Raw genomic sequence first — 15,010 nt, 5'->3', positions numbered from 1 at the left:
CAAAATTGTATTCATTTCCAAACACAACTCTAATCTTCAAATATTATTTTTCCTTGAAATTTATTTTTGTTTTTTCCTGGAATTTTACAATTCTTATGTCCAAACGCTCACCTAATCAAACCAAATCCAAATACCATTTGTTGGGATTGGGAATCCTCCTGAACAACCTTTCAGTGATTTTATAATATAAATATCTTAATTTCTGTTCATGTTAATTTGTAAATTATTTATTGTTCTTTTTTCTTTTATAGTAGTTGTGAAATAAATATTTTGAAACAATTAGTCAACTTTTTTTAAATGTATGATAATCACAAAAATCTTTTTTAAATGACTAGTTAATAGAAGAAAGTTTTTAATTCTGTTTAACTAGGCAAAAAAGTATCTTATTCTTAAGTTAACTATTGAAAGAAAAAAAAATCATTGGATTAACCTATTACGTAGGATTAAAATTCATGAAAAAGGGAGAATATGAAAGACAACCACAAGACAAATGGAAGGAATTTAAAAAAACAGATAAGAAAATTGAGTTATTAGAGTCAAATTAAAACTGCCGACCTACATCTTGGACTTTCTTTATAATCAACCTAAGGCGTGGAGAATTAGAGAAACCAAAAACATTATAATTAAATATTTTTATCGCAGTATTATTGCTTACTCATATACTATATATAAAATTTTGGATTTAGTGAAGGAAAAAATATTTTTAAAGAAAGTTTTTAGTAGGAGTTGTTGCAATCAATAGTCAAATAAATTGATGGGCAACGTTCAAAGTTGTAACCTATACTGCTAGTAGACTCAGGGCTGTGGACTACAACTGGAGTTTGATTTGACATTCAGGGGTCGTTTGGTTGGAATATGATTTATACCGGTATTAGTTATGCCGGTATAAATTATATTGGGGTAAGTTATGCTGGAATTAGTTATGCTGGGATTGTTGTTTATTCATTGTTTGGTATGTTGTATTAAGAATGACAATTGCATAATTTCAAAGAAGAAGGTATAAGTTATACCGGTGCTAATTACCCCACCTTCTATAAGGTATAAGTTATCTCAGTGTTAAAATTAACACCGGGATAACCTATACCTGGTTTGCTAACCAAACAGAGTATTAAGGTGGTATTAAATTTTTATACCACCCTTATACCTTCTTATACCTAATACCAAACGACCCCTCGATATTTCACTTACTATTATAATTGATCTTCCTAAAAAAAGGAAAGAAAAAGAGCAGTTGGGAGTTTATTTAACAGGAGAAAAATTTAATCAAACAAATACTCCATGTTAAGTTGGCTATGGAAAAGATAGTTTTCGATTTTTTGAAATAATTTTTGAAGTAGTTTTACGAGACTTTATTTTTGCGAATAAAATTGAAACTAATGCACATAAGTAGACACTGCTGATGTTTGAACAGTTCAACGAACACCCCACAACTATTGAATTTTAAAGCAGCTACTAACTTTCTAATTAATTAACTAGTTTGGTTTTTATTTTAATTAAAAAAGATTAATTGTGTTATTTAGCTACCTAAACTGAAATAAAATAGGTCTGGCATAGCACATTTCATTTATCGCAAGTCAATTTAATCAATATCTGGACCTAAGTCAGACAAAAGGAATCATTTAAAAATTGATAAATTAAAGGTTTTATCATAGCAAAATGATAATACTAGTTACGTAGCAAAAAGTGATAAACAAAAAAAAAAAAAAAAAAAAGGATTGTGATGTGTGAAGAATGGGATAAAAACGAATATGCGCAGTGCACTATAAGCTTAGTGATGTAGTGATTGTCATTCTCTGGAATATATACAGTTCCCCATTTGGATTATTGCATACATTTTCCAGTCAAGGAAAGTGGGCGACGAAACTTCCAACTTTTCTTTATATATAATCTCCCTTGCCCAAGACAAAAGGCTTTACAATAATCTTCCACATATTAATATTATATTTTATTGAACCTACATGAATAACTCATCCATCATAGAATTTAATTACATATGCGAGTTAACTTTTGCTTTTCCTATCCACTAAATAGACAAAAAGACGGGCTTGGCATAATAATAATAACCGTTGTTATAGTATATGATCAGGAGATTACTAGTTCAAATTGAGAAAATTATCTATCGCAAGATTATAATAAATTACAATAGACTCAATAGTCGATATGATGCAATCGTCTCTTTGATTGCACATAATAAAAGCTTAGTGCACCGAATTTGCAGTTATTTATTGAAAAAGTAGTGTCAATTAATTTAATTTACAATATTACTATTTAAGTAAATAAAAGGGAGAATTACACCCCTTATCACTTGGCTCAATAGCCCATCAAAAAATGGCCCAAGTTTGAAGCCCTTACCCAGTATGGCCCAGGTTGTGTATAATGTGAAAATTACTTTTCACCCATTAGCCCACTCCTTTTAATTTCTTTTTTCTTTTCTGTGTTCTTCTTCTCATTGTGTCCCAACTTTGCATCCCAAACTTTCTCCATCATTGTTATTCTCCATCAACGCTCCTCCACATTCAAAGCCGATAATCACTATTTGGATGAAGAAGAAAAAATAATACATAAAGAATTAGTTTTTTTTTGAGTCATTTGAAGATCACTTCCTTCAATGGAGTGGAGAGAACTGTGTTTGCACTAAAGAGGTTCACTTGGTAGGTTGTTGGATCAACAAACTAGAAAGAAGGTATTGGCATGGTCTCAATCTTATCCTTATTCCACGTGTAATTCTAATTCCAGTGGTTGATTAAAAACTTGGAAAATAGAAGTCACCATTAAAGGTGTTTTAAAGCTTCGATTTCAGAAATTGCTTTTTTTAATTTGTTAGTTGTTTGGATTGGGTGTTGTCCCAATTGATTGGAATCATCAAGAGGAGTTCAAAACTTAAATTTGAAGTGATTTTGAGTAGATTTAAGCTAGATTTGAGTTAAATTTCAGAAGATCCCCAAGAAAGAAGAAGAACATGTGAAGTTTCATTGATATGATTCATCTGTATAATAATGTATAAAGTTATATAAATAGTGTATAATAGTGTTTAAACAACTCTCATACACAATAATACATTATTCACATGTATTTGGTAAATTTCTCACATATTCTTCTTCTTCTACACGTATATACATAGGTATCACGAATTTTTTTTTTCCAGTGCTTATACATCTTTATACACTTTTATACATCTATATACATAATGTACCTCTTTGTATAAAAGTGTATAATGTCGTATAAAAGTATATTAAACATCTCTGACGAACTTCTTATACGATTTCACTTGCAATTCTTGTTCAAAACTAGTCCAAAACTCCATCAAATGACTTCAAACTTTGTATATAACCTACTTAGAGTATTGCTAATAAGTTCAAATTATACCTACTCCAAATTTCTCACAAAATTATATTTAAAATTTAACAAGATTAGCATTGAAGAAGAAGAGGTTTTAGGTTTCTCGCGTCTGTTTTTTGCATTTTCGTTGATGGGATAGGTATGTATAAACTTGAGGAAAAAAGGAGAATGAAAACTCAAGGATCTTTCACGCCGGAAGATATGGAGAATAAAAAAAAAATCGGATATGAGTTTATTGATATTTGGCTACACATTTGCAAACTTATAACTGGGCTAAAATACTGCAAGGTCACCTTATGGAGTGATCTATTTTGTAATACTTCCTAAATAAAAGTAAGATCATATAAAAGCAAGAGTTTTCTCCCATTGCTGATAGGCTACCAACCTATCATATACTTATCTTATTAACCCTAATTAATTGTTAGTATAATTTAAGTTTTGTTCTTTAAGGAAAATAGGGCAAAAGAGATAGAAGCATGCCAAAATCCGAATAGAATTAGACTGGAGAGGAAGGAAAAACATACTTCTTCTAATGATGTTGAACAGTATATACAAGTTAACAACCAACCCTAAAATCCCTAATAAATATGAAAAAGATTACAAAGGATCGTAATTTCCTAGTTTAATACAAACACTAAATATTTACACCGCCTCGTATTTTGTGATTCGCATATCTGTTATGCGAGTCGCATATCAGTTCTGTGCCAAGCAGAATTGCTTGAAAATTACTCCATGAAACTGGTAGGTTTGGATAACTCTGCGGTTAATATGCGGCTTATATATCCATTATGCGGTTTGCACAATGCGCTTCATAATACCTTCCTCAAGTTGGTGCATGGAGATTTTGAATGCCCAACTTGTGATTTTTTTGACGTCTCTATAAAGATATCCGCCAATTGTTCATTGAAGGAACAAAACTGGTACGAGCATTTGTACCGACTATCTCGTCACGAACGAAATGACAGTCCACTTAAATATGCTTGGTTCGTTCATGATAGACCGATTTCTTGGCTATGTGTCATGCTGCTTGACTGTCACAATAAAGATGAATAGGAGCATTATAGTCTAATCCTAGACTAGATAAAGTTCCTTTCAACCATTTTAGCTCACCAATCACCATCGCCATGGAGTGATGTTCTGCCTCTATAGATGAGCGAGATACCATATGATGTTTCTTACTTTCCAAGATATGGGTGATGCACCTAAAGAGATAAACTAGTCTATAAGAGATTATCAAGTAAAAGGGCGACCGACCCAATTAGAGTCATACCACCCATATAGATGTATATCACCTGTACTACTAAACATAATACCTTGTGCCGGACTCCCTTTCAAATGGCAAACAACTCGCAAGGTACTTCCCAATGTTCCTCCTTCGCTGTTGTGAACATAAACATAATAAGAAAGTTTCGGCCGTGTGAAACAAAGATATATGAGGCAGCCAACCAAATGACGATAACATTCCGAGTCATTTAAAGATCACCCATCCGATAATGCTAGTCGATATTTTTGACTCCCACAGGCCTAGCACCCAACAAACCAACCTCCGAAATGATATTCAGTGTATATTCATATTGAATCAAGAAGATTCCATCAAATTTTCTTGAACTATTCCATAAAATATATTTCAAACCACCCAAATCCTTCGTATAAAACACTCACTCAGATAGGTCTTGAACTATTATAACGACCCAATCAGATGTTTTGAGCTTTAACACTTTATTCGGGGGTTTGAGACTTTGAGTAGCTTCACATTATGCATTATAACTTGCGTGTATGGTTGGTTTTGATTATCGAGAGGTTCAGAGTTAATTAGGAAGAATAATTCTCAATTCGGAAGCTTTAAGTTGGAAGAATTGATCAAGGTTTGACTTTTGAGTAAACAACCTCAAAATCGGGATTTGATAGTTTCAGTAGGTTTGTATGGTGATTTTGGACTTGGGCATATGTTCAGATTTGAATTTGGATGTTCCTAGGTTTTTTTGGCTCTAATTGGAAAAAGTAGGAAAGTTGAAGTTTTGGAAGGTTCATAGGTTTGACCGTGAGTTGGATTTGAGGCTATCGGGGTCGAATTGCTGTTCTAGATGTTGAAATAGGTCTATTATGTCATTTATGACTTGTGTGTAAAATTTGGTGACATTCCGAGTTGGTTTGATAGGAATCAGATGCTTGATTTGAAGTTGAAAGTTTATGAACTTAAGAGATTGATCTTGATCGACGATTCTTGATTTTGATGTTATTTGTGGCATTCGAGCCTTTGGATAAGTTTGAATAATTTTTTTTGGGCTTGTTGGCATGATTGAACGGGGTCTCGTTGGGCTCAGATGAGTTGTAGGGTGGTTTCAGACCATTTTGGTTGTGTTGCATTGCTGATTTCTGGTGGTGTTCTGCTGAGAATCGCGATCGCGTTGGAGCTTCGTGATCGCGAAGTGTGTTTTAAGGTCCCTGGTAGTTTGTGCATCACATTCACGCTGAGGTCCTCGCGTTCACGAAGTTGTGTGGTAGCTGGCCATCGCATTCACGAAGTACTGGGGAGGATTGTCAGCAGGTTGATCTCGTCCAAGTCACAGCTCTATTTGAGGTTATGAAACGGTCGATGCAATAGTAATACCCAACAAGGAGTGAGGGTCGATTTTCCACACGGAGCTATGAATGGGACTTAGGAGTATATGTTATAGTGAATGAGCTTGAATTATCACAAATTGCACTTCTACAAAATTTGGTTATTTCTAAGTCTAAGTTAAACTAAGATTACCAACTAAGAATTGAAACTAGGAAATTATTTTTTTTGTTTTTCAAATATATAAAAGGCCTTCGCCTAACGGGTTGTAAACTTTAAAGCTTGTTTTATTGGTCGGGGTGTATTATAGCTATCAACACTCGAGTACCCACTCAATACCTCTCGGTAAGAGAGTGGTTTTGCCCAATTTGGCTTTCTCAAGTCCAAATGGGTATTGAACAAAACGGTTGATAAAAAGCTCAAGTCGGGTTTTACTATCTCTAGGTACAACCCTTTAATTGGGACTATCAATCTCTTGAATTACCCAATTTCTTGTTAGCCAAGTTTTCCTAGACTAAGTCTCTCTTTCTCAAGTAGAGACCAAGTCAAATACGCATGAACTAATGTTTGTAACCATTAATTCTACAATTAAAAGCAAGAAAAATGCTAAATAATAAACACCCAACCATAAACAAGCAATAAATCAAACACCCATTAGGTTTACACTCTAGGGTTTATGTCACAATCCCTAGTGAGAATCTAGCTACTCATGCTTAAAACAGAAGAAATAGAAGAAGAAATGATAATTAAACCCACAATGATAATTAAAATAATGAAATCTATGTTCAAAAATCTCAAAATGGCAAAAACTACTAAAGAGGGTAAAGAAAAACGTCTACTGTGGCTGGTGATATTAAACTTGACCTAAAAAAGTGGAACTCTTCTATTAATACAGAGCTGGAATTTTCGGACAAAAATGCCCTTTCGGAGGTTCTGCGGCCGCACAATTCTATGTGTGATTTGCACTTTACTTTAGCTAGACAGGATTGGAAATTGCGGCCGCACAATTCTGAACCTCGGCCACATCTCTCTCTTTGTGCGGTCCGTACATTTCTGAGTGCGGCCGCACATGGCTCTTCTGCGGACCGCACAAATGCAACTGCGACCGCATAACTGATCTTCTGCGGCCGCACAATAATTGTGCGGTCCGCAGTTCCGTTAAACATGATATGCATGTTCTCTGAACCTTAGCTCTTGACTAACTTCTGCGGCCTCACATTTCATGTGCGGACCACACTTCTCACAGATCTCTGATAAGTTCCAATGCACAATCTGCGGTCGCAGATGATATTATGTGGTCTGCATTCTGTTTTTGTCCTTGAGTTCAGATCACTCCTTCTTGAGTTGAATTTCATCTTGGGGACTCATTTTCTAATATTCCTACAATTAAGCATATTTCATCAGTTTTCGGGAACACAACTAACTGCTTTTGGACCAAAACGAAAGCTAAAAGGCGCTAATAAATAGTCAAAGTTCCCACTTATCATCTACCCAAACTTAAGCTTTTGCTTGTCCTCAAGCAAATAAGGTAATTCCTACCTCCACAACTTAAGAGCTATTCCAGCTAATCAAAGATGCATCAATCACACATCAATTGGGACCAACAATTACTCACAACACTTATGAATTATCAACAAGGCAATGGTTTGAACTTTAAAGCACAAATAGTTCTAATGTGACACTTAGGCATCAAGAGTTGACTTTATTCATCAAGGAATCTCACTCTTTCATGTAGGTCATTGTGGATCCCAAACTCCTCCTCCTCTACTCTCCGTTAGCATATCTTACTTAAGAATGTAGCACTCAATTCAGGGATTTTTGGAAGGTTCGCTCATCCCTCTCAAAAGAATGTCACAAGTACGACTCTAAGTACCATATGCTTGCCCCTATGTAGATCACCACTAATGTAAGTTCACTCGGCTTGAAATCACATAGGGCTTTTTCGGATTGCAATGAAGGTTTTTGGACTAAGGTTGGATATGTTAGCATAGAACGAGTTCATCTTTCCTTAAACACTCCATTTTCTCTTATCGACTCATGTTTTGCCAACTCTTTGAGGCATTTTATTTTTCCTTAGGGTAACTAGAGAGACTTAACATCACTCTTTCTTGGTCATGATATTCATTTTCTCCTTCTTTGTTTTTTCCATGCTTTGCATCGTTACTTTTCTTTGAATCCCTTCAACTCATCAACTTATTCACTTTCTTTTTGCGTTTTTCTTTCTGTTCTCACTTTCTTTTTCTTGCCTTCCCTTTTCTTCATTTCTTCTCTTTTTGTGCCTTGATACCTTTTTCAAACTCCTCATCTCTCCCCCAAACTTATGTTTTAGCTAATTGTTTCTCAAGAGTGTAAAGGAAAGCTCGGGTGCCAAGAGAGGGTTACAACAAAACGGTAAAGGCTTATAACATGGTTATCAAATGAGAAAGATATTAAGCTCAAATGGGTTGACTAGGGATAACAACATTGGTGGAACATGAAAGATTTCAAGCGGGTCAAGGAGAGCCTACAATCACTTCTCAAGCCAAGCAAAACTTAAAATTTTGCCTAGAAACACATTCAGGGCAAGTTCTAGACCATTCGCACGGGTACTTGGACTTGCAACAAAAACATCTCACCTCTCACACAACAGGATTGTTAAAGAGGATAGATTCGAGGGTCCACAGCGACCATATTTAAGATTGAAAATCACCAATGGTTCGACTAAACCACTAGATGATTGCTTAAGTCAACACAAGAGTCAGAAGGTCACTAACTAGAGATATTTCTTTCCAAGAACTTGTTTTTAATCATAAACACGTAGTTAAGTGTGTTGGTATCAAGTGAAGCATGTTTGACTCTTCGAGTCTGAATCAATTAGGTCTTTTTATTCATTATTACTACTATTCTTACCTAAACACCAAAAACGGACTCAATCCCTTAAGAAGGTTGTCACACTATCCATCGTTGGGAAGAGTCACCCGGTTCACACAAAAATACCTTTGGAAAGAACCCTAACATTAAGAAAATCAAAGGCTTATTGTCCACTTAAACACAAAAAGAAACTACTAGATTAAAAAGAAGCTATTAGATTAAACAAGAAGCTACTGAATTAAACATTGACTAATAAGAAAACAAAATAAATAAGCTACAAAACAAGCTACTGTAAGCATAAATGAATATACATAATGAGAGAGGAAAAGATCAAATATATACATCAATAGAGAGAGAGAAAGAGAGAGAGAGAGAGAGAGAGAGAGAGAGAGAGAGAGAAGAATATATACATAATACAAAGAAAGAGGGAAATGTTACCAGTTATTACAAACCAAATGTCAAATCATCCAAATATCAAATAAACTCCACCCCCTCCCGAATAAAAATAAGCATTGTCCCTAGTGCTTAACAAAATAAGAATAAGGAAGGGTAAGAGAAAAGAGGACTCCCTATGTGGCCTTGGACATCTCTGTGTCCATAGCAGCGTTGCCGCCCTCAGCCTCCTCTAACTGGATCTCATCATCCTCGGCTCTGGGAGTAGCTGGGTTGGCGAACATCTCTCGCACCATCTCAACAGTGTCGGCAGCCAGGTCTAGATCCTCAAACTAGCTAGCTGGTGCCACTGGCACTGATGGTGCTGCTGGATCTACCGGTGCTGCTGGATTTGTCTCCATCAACATATCAAATGGAAGGTCTCCAGCGACTGCTATCTTGGTGACCTATCTCCTCAATCTGTCTACTGATTTCTTGGATGCCTAGGATTTCTTCATCTTCTTTACCTGCTTCCCAAGCTCCTCAATTACTACTCCATGTGCTACCAAAGTGTTCATGATGGTTTGTTGGTTCTACAAAATCTTATTCAATGTATCCTCCACTGTTGGAGGAATCTGGGGTGCTGGGGTGGATGACTGTGCTGTAACAGCACAGAATAAGTCAGACAGCTTTGCAGTAATTGTCTGCATCCAGTTGTTTATGCTCGCCAGTGTTTGGGAGACTTGCAGTGCAGATAATGGATGAGTGGGCATATGCACTGGCCTCAAAGTCGAAGTAGAGGGAACTGACACGGAAGGCCCTGAAGAAGGAGGTAGAGGCATGCCAGCTGCACTGGTAGAATGTACTGCTGAAATGGAAGGCATGTCTGTTGACTCTGCAGCTACTACCGAAGGCTCATCAGACTGGCCTACAGTAGTAGTCGGCTGACCCTTATTCTTCTGTTCCTCGGGTTTTTTAGAGAATACCAAGTGAAAGGCTTCTTTGCTCGAACCTTTGTGTCAAAATTCTTCGGCTCCACCCCCGCATCCGTATAGTGTTGGGATACGGTAGAAGTTGTCACCTTGCCTGCCAACCAAAGACATGTTGGCCAACATCACGACACCCACATTGATTGGGTACCCGGCCATGATAGAAGCGACTAGCACTGCCCACGGGATTGGGAGATTTGTTTCATTTTGGCACGGGTCTAGTCTACTACACACAAACATTTTCCATCCCTTTGCCTCAAAATTTAGGGTGTTCCGCTGAATAGGAACCCCTGCTGTGATCCACTACAAGAATCTCAGCTAGCCATGGGCGAGCTGTTCGCCCATAGCCATCTTTTCCAAGTATTGCACCGACTCAACATCCTCCAACCCTAAGTATGTGTTCAAAGTGCTCTGGTCAAACCTCACTTTCAGATTCCCCACCTTCGTCACTTTGGTCCCCTTCTTTATGTGCGCCACATTGGCGTAAAATTCCCGGACCAGGTACTCTTTGGCATCTACCACACTTTGAGTGAACCATTGTTGGCCCAAGTAAATGTGAAGTTTTGAAGACTGACAAAAGAACTCAGACATGGACCAAGTCCATCTTGTGAAGCACAGTTGTGATCAACCCAAACATGTGAGATGGACGTGAAGGAGATAAATCTAACTTATTAGAAGTGATATCTCCTGATCATGATCGAAAAGATTGCATACTGGATAAGGAGAAAGACTCCTTACACAAAGAGAACACGGTTTAGGAAAAGGATAGAGTTAGAGTATGAGATTAACTAGAACTCTTCCATCATGGAAGAGTAGCATCTGTATCCTAGTTAATCTCAAATTACTAACTCCTTAAATATAAGTGTTGTTCTCTTTTACAGGTAATCACATAAGCAGAAGTTAAACGTGAATTGAGAGCAAAATAGCAAGGCAATTGTGCAAGCAATTTATGTGTGATTCAAGCGTGCATTCCTGAAGCTACTTGAACCAGATAGAAGAACCAGTCCCAAGTGTCTATCTTTTATTCTAGTTCAATTGTAGTAGGTGATTTTACATTGTACCTTTCAGCTTTTACAGAAGCAATTGTATTAGGTACTCAGAGTTTTCAAGTTAGAGTTAACTTGAAGTTGTCGTAACAGTTGAGGCTGTGTGCCACAATAGGATTAGAGTTAATCCTAGGTTTATAAAAGAGTTTTTGTAAATACAGTTTTTGGCTCAGTGATTTTAGTGGAGAGTTTGGGAAAATCCTACTAGAAGGTAGGTCGTGGTTTTTTCACCTTCTAAGCCAGGTGTTTTCCACGTAAAATCTCTGTATTCTTTATTTTCTGTACTTATTATTCCGCAACAGTAGTAGTTGGAACACATAGAAGAACAAGGTCCTTCTATAATCAAGTTAAGCGAAAATTGGGTACCACACAAATCACCTCCCCTCTTGTGTGGTATTGAAGTATGAAACATCAACCATGTCCACCCCTTCCGCTCCGAGAATTGTCTCGACATCGCCAGGTTGTATTTATCAAGTTCTTTCAACAAGAACTGACGCTCAAGAGTGAGCGATCTCGACGGCCACCATTCTCGGAATCTATTGAATACAGTTAGACTGACAAACATATCTTCCCAAATTTCTTTCTTCTTCGACCTCTCAAGGCGGGCAACTCTGGTATCACCCTCTCAGCCATTATCCGGGATATCATCCACATTCACAGTAGTAGCTGGTGTGTCGGGGGCATGTGTAGATGAGGGCTATGAGGCCTGACTGTCACTTTTTGAACCCTCATAAGTGATCTCAGAGGTGGAACGTTCATTTCGGAGTTGAAATATCCCCTGAAGCTGCTGTGGCTGTGATTGTCGCACCTCCTTTTTACACACCCGAAGGTGATATAAGGGACTTTTCCCACTTTAAGTGACATTATTCGAAATTGTATTATTTATTCAATTCAGAGTCGCCACTTGGGATAGTTTAATTGGTGTCCCAAGTCACCGGTTTATTTTAAATCCCAAATCGAGGAAAATTTCGACTTTCCTTTTGAAGTCTGCGAACCAGAAATTCTGAATAAGGAATTCTGTTAACCCGAGGGAAGGTGTTAGGCACCCCCGGATTCCGTGGTTCTAGCACGGTCGCTTTAAACTATTATAATTGGCCTATTATCTGATTTTAATACATGTTTTAGCCTATAGTGCATTTTAATTTATTAAACCGCTTTTTAATTCTTTTAGGGAAGATTCAACGTTATTTAAAACACGCCTTGAACCACGTCACATGAAATGCACCCGTGATCCACGACACATTTTATTTAACGTTGTTGAGAATTGGAGTTGGGTCACATGAAATGCACACCCGAGTTTAAGGAAATTAATTTAAAAATAGCGCGGCTAAGCAACTACGCGCTTTCAAGTTAATAACAAGCTTTGCGAGGGCCATGGAAAATTCAACTAATGGCACACCTCAAATTATTTTAACGAAGGATTGCATTTCAATTAATTAAGGCTAAGGATACTTGTATTTAAATCCTAATTTGAAGTTAAAACTAAGGATCCCTTAACTTAAGGTGTGAGAGGGCTAAGCTTTCAAACTAATTCTTAGGGCCCGGAAGAATTCATCTATTGGTCCAAATGTTATATAACTACCATGGTTCAAATTATTAAAACTTATTGGACCAAAAATGGAACTTACATTTCGATGCTCTTGGCAGTAATATGACCAACATGAAAACCTTAGCAACAAAAGTTAAAAATTCAACCATTAACTTGAACAAATCGATCCGAAACCCAAACGGCCCAACTTTGTTTGTGTGACATTTAAACCATATGGCCCAACAAATTAATGAGTTAATTTCAACCCCAACCAATTGCTAGAACACCAAACTATGTCAGATCATTCTTATAGCTCAAAAGTACTTAATCAAATTGAAACATGATTCTAAAATTCATGTAATTAATTCAAACCATACCTCAAAGCACCGAATTAACACACATAAAACAAATAACTAGATCTTGAGAGGCATTCATATATCAACGAAATCTAAGCACTAAATAGCTAAAAATATATGAAAGAAAACGAACCTTTTATAAGCTTTCAATCAAAGTATACAGAGGCACACTGAAGAAGCTAACAACGAACAGACTCGCTAACATAAGACCACGTCGGAACCTCGAAACAAGACCTCGTCGGAAAAAACTTTTCCCGGATTGTTTTCTGCTCAGATTTCAGCAAACAATAGTGGCTTTTTCTTGCTGATTTTATGATGTCTGCAAGCTCGTTTTTGGATGTTAAAAGGTGGTGAAAGAGCTGCTGGTTTTAGAGCTTTGCGACGGTGTTTCGGGCTATTTCGAAGCTGATTTTCGCAGCTCTTCTTAGCAGATTTCACTATGGCTATTCAGGCTAATTTTTGCTGTTTTTTCGAGCAGATTTTCGCTGGGTTTTGGGGCTGTTTTTCAGCAGCCTTTGGAGTCATTTTAGCTGGCGTTTCTGGACTTTTTAGAAGCAAAGTTTCAGCTGTGTTTTTATGGGATTTTAATGGGGGTTGTTGAAGGTTTTGAGCTAGAGTATCATGGAGAAAGAAAAGGATTTGTGGCTTTCTTGGCTGCGAAAGATGAGGCTCGATCGAGTTGTGTGTATGAGAGGTACTGTGTGTTTACATGGTTTTTGGAAGAATTAATGATGAAGAAGAAGAGAACGGGAAAAAGGATGTGGCTGCCTTTATACAAAACGGCTGATTGTGTTTTTAGAGTCTAATGTTAGGTACTATTATATAGGGGTAGTCATTAGGTTAGGGGTATGTGCCTAGGAATTATGGGCTTGAGAATTATGGCTAGGTCCAAAATTAGGCCTAAAATGGGTTGCTCGAGCCCAAGTTTTATTCTTTCCCCGCGAACGATACGATCTCATTTATTAATTAGTCCTATTTAAGTAAAATAACTGTTAAAATAAGACTGACCGTTAAAACAAAACTATTTTTTGGTATTTTTCAAGATTAAAAATGACTACAAAATATTAAGGGAACAATTTTTGTAATTTTCATTTTTTCTTGTAATAAAACGAAGTAAAAGAGTAAAAATTAGTTAAAATAGCTATATTAGGCCTAAATTAAATATTTACGTGCTAAAATATGAAAAATATTGGGAAGAGTCAAAAATCACATGTCTACAGTGATTGAACAGCAGGCTGCTCTTGCACAAAGTCGCCCTCCGATGCTTCCCTAGACAGGACATAAAAACTTAATTCAGCGGGCTCTGTAGCTCTACCTCGCCCGGCTGCCGCCTTTTTGGATATAGCTCTTTGTAAGGCGAGTGGTAAGGTACTCTTTCCTCGACCTTGGGAGGGTTCACCCCTCCCCTTTGATGTATCACCACGACCACGTGATCTAACCATATTCTATAACAAACAGCAGCAGGAGTCAGTTCTAGTTCAAGTGCAGATAAGAAGAAAGTTGCAGAACAAAACATGTTGCAGGGTGGGGAAGTGCGGTCCGCACAATTGCATGTGCAGCCGCAGAGATGAAACTGCGGTCCGCACAATTTTGTGTTAGACCGCACATCTGAAGTGTTACATCTCGCGTTTTTGTATGTTAAAGTTTCGTCTTTAGTTAATCGACGTAGTCTCGGGGATGAGATTATCTTGATATTATACGCATTTATGCTATTTATAACGAGCGATAAGTAAGTGCCGTGAAGGATAAAGGGTAAACGAATCAAAGAAAATAAGTTTTGTCGAAGGTCGATTTAGGATAAAATACGGTCCGAGCTATAATACCCGATATTTATGGGCTAGTGCCATACAAGGTACCCCATAACCACGATAAGTAGGGTGCTCAAAGTGTGTTCAAAGTGAGTAGTATTTTAAGTAAGTTGAGATAATTCTTAATTATATGGGTAATTGGTTGATTATTGGTTAATGGGG

The 15,010-nt window shown here is 37.0% G+C and overlaps 1 long non-coding RNA gene across 1 annotated transcript; it reads right to left on the bottom strand.

Moving 5' to 3' along the window:
* On the bottom strand, window positions 3,848–13,831 carry LOC109235485. Its single transcript, XR_002069392.1, has 3 exons — window positions 13,174–13,831; window positions 4,653–4,717; window positions 3,848–4,541 (listed from the first exon to the last, which is right to left on the bottom strand). It is a non-coding gene; the product is annotated as an uncharacterized LOC109235485 (long non-coding RNA).

This window comes from Nicotiana attenuata, chromosome 12, assembly GCF_001879085.1.
Source record: "Nicotiana attenuata strain UT chromosome 12, NIATTr2, whole genome shotgun sequence".
Classification (NCBI taxonomy): Eukaryota; Viridiplantae; Streptophyta; class Magnoliopsida; order Solanales; family Solanaceae; genus Nicotiana; species Nicotiana attenuata.
This window is presented reverse-complemented; position numbering and strand designations above follow the sequence as displayed.